This window comes from Oncorhynchus nerka, linkage group LG9b (genome assembly GCF_034236695.1).
Source record: "Oncorhynchus nerka isolate Pitt River linkage group LG9b, Oner_Uvic_2.0, whole genome shotgun sequence".
NCBI classification, from domain to species: domain Eukaryota; kingdom Metazoa; phylum Chordata; class Actinopteri; order Salmoniformes; family Salmonidae; genus Oncorhynchus; species Oncorhynchus nerka.
Genome location: NC_088424.1, coordinates 46,565,945 through 46,568,942, shown reverse-complemented (window position 1 = coordinate 46,568,942; position 2,998 = coordinate 46,565,945).

Below are 2,998 nucleotides of genomic sequence, written 5' to 3'. Positions count from 1 at the left end.
TGAAGTGATTATCAGCCAACACTTGCACACAGCTAAGTTTGGCCACTGATGCCACACAGAGACACAACATATTTTCTTGGACTCGTTTGTGGATAGAGAGAGCCTTCGCACGTGAAGATTATTTCAATGGAGTTCATGACATTAAAGATATTTGAATGGGAAGAGATGTAGCATACTTGATGTTTGACACCTGAGGGACATGTTTCTCTAAGATAAACAGTTGGTTAGAAGCTTCCCTTAACATCAGTTTACCAAATCTTCAATTGAACCATTACAGGTGGAGGGGGATTTAGAAAGATCAATGTAAAAGTAATTATATACCTTTCACTCCAAGCCAGAGGGCACACCTGTACAGTAGGCCACAAAGGTCAAAACTGACTTCACAGCCAAGGGAGGACTCTCATAATGGAATGAGCAGTGTAAAGGAGTGTTAAAACGGTACCTGGACAGGAAGGGGTAAAGGTGTGCTGACGATGAATGCTGTGGACAGGAAGGGGTAAAGGTGTGCTGACGATGAATGCTGTGGACAGGAAGGGGTAAAGGTGTGCTGACGACGAATGCCCTGGACAGGAAGGGGTAAAGGTGTGCTGACGATGAATGCTGTGGACAGGAAGGGGTAAAGGTGTGCTGACGATGAATGCTGTGGACAGGAAGGGGTAAAGGTGTGCTGACGATGAATGCTGTGGACAGGAAGGGGTAAAGGTGTGCTGACGACGAATGCCCTGGACAGGAAGGGGTAAAGGTGTGCTGACGATGAATGCCCTGGACAGGAAGGGGTAAAGGTATGCTGACGATGAATGCTGTGGACAGGAAGGGGTAAAGGTGTGCTGAAGATGAATGCCCTGGACAGGAAGGGGTAAAGGTGTGCTGACGATGAATGCTGTGGACAGGAAGGGGTAAAGGTGTGCTGACGATGAATGCCCTGGACAGGAAGGGGTTAAGGTGTGCCAACGATGAATGCTGTGGACAGGAAGGGGTTAAGGTGTGCTGACGATGAATGTTGTGGACAGGAAGGGGTAAAGGTGTGCTGACGATGAATGCTGTGGACAGGAAGGGGTTAAGGTGTGCCAACGATGAATGCTGTGGACAGGAAGGGGTAAAGGTGTGCTGACGATGAATGCCCTGGACAGGAAGGGGTAAAGGTGTGCTGACGATGAATGCTGTGGACCAAAGCCCTGGACAGGAAGGGGTAAAGGTGTGCTGACGATGAATGCTGTGGACAGGAAGGGGTTAAGGTGTGCTGACGATGAATGCCCTGGACAGGAAGGGGTTAAGGTGTGCTGACGATGAATGCTGTGGACAGGAAAGGGAAAGGTGGATACCTAGTCAGCTGTACAACTGAATGCATTCAACTGAAATGTGTCTTCCGCATAAAAAAAATAAAAAGGAAAGAAGAATTCAATGCGGGAGGGGGGGGGGCCTGCCTTAATCGACATCCACGTCATCGGCGCCCGGGGAAACAGTGGGTTAACTGCCTTGCTCAGGGGAAGAACAACAGATTTTGACCTTATCAGCTCAGGATTCGATCCACCTAACTGGAGAGCTGCTGTGCACATGCTTTATTAAACCAGTCCCAGCATTAACACACCTGGCTCATCTAAATGAAAACTATGAGCTGTGATCAACCCACTATCACAGATTATTGTGAAAAACATCCAAATTATTTATTGGAAATTCGTTTTTTTTGTGTGTGTACAGTACACTAATATACAGTGCATTTCAATCAGATAAATACAGTAGGTTACTTAAGACAGAAACAATAGGAGGGTGGTGGTCAGGACGGATAACGCAAAGGTCTACCAAACCAAATGTTGCGTGTTCGAATCACATCATTGACAACTTTAGCTAATTAGCAACTGTGCAACTACTTACTACTTAGCTAGCATGTTAACTAAACCCTAACCTTAACATGCTAGCAAATGGTTATTTTAGCCTAGCTAATGTTAGCCACTTAGTTGACCTAGCTAACGTTAGCCACAGAGTTGACCTAGCTTATTATAGCCACAACAAATTGGAATTCGTAAGAAAATGGTGTAATGTACACGACTATGTTATGAAAAACATGGTGTAATACACAACGAACAATGAATTTCGAATAAGTAGGCTAATTTGTCTATTTCGCAATAAGCTGTGATAGGGTGTTGCTGGGATGGAACATAAGTCTGCACACCTTGCAGCTGTCAGAACCATTGCCAAACCCCGATGGTATTGTTGACCGTCAGCTGTCGATAAGTATGCTAAACTGTCATTACTGTCATTCTAAAAGTCTGATCTTTTTTGACTGCGGAGCCTTTGTGGTTGCTAAGTAAACTCTTGATCCAGTACACTTTAATGGTGTTTTAAACTACATCTACACTCACAAAGTAGTTTTCATTACAACAGGCATGAGCCGTTGGCTCACAACAGCGGAATTTCTATTTTTTTACATGATTTAATCCATAACAATGTCCCCACGGTAAAAGGTCTATTTTGGGATGTGTAATGTCACATGCGGTGGCAGGGATCCACATAACACCCCTGGTCCCCTTTGAAATACTTGGAGAGGCCAGTGCAAGGCTCAGCTCATTCAGAGCGTGTTTTTTTCCAGGCCATATCTCCATGGTAAAATCTATTACAGTACCCAATGTCAGCAATGTGAAGACAGGGTCTACTAATATGGTCAAAATATTGTGCTGTCCTGCACCGGATCCCTCTGCTCTACAGTGAAGGTTGTCCTTGGCTTTACTTTTACAGTCTGAAATGTATAATTACACATATTTCTTAAAAGTATAAATAAATGAATCCAAAAGGTGAGTTATTGTGTCTTTTAGCAAGATTTACATCCCCCATAACCACCCAATCAAACAGATCTGTTAAACTTAATAAGGTTCAATGATCAGGAAGTCAAAGACAGAGGTACACACAGTAGACCAAAACAGGATTATCTACAAGCCTTATCAATGACCTTGTCTTCAAACACTTATCTCCCTCACTAGCTTTAAGCACCAACTGTCAGAGC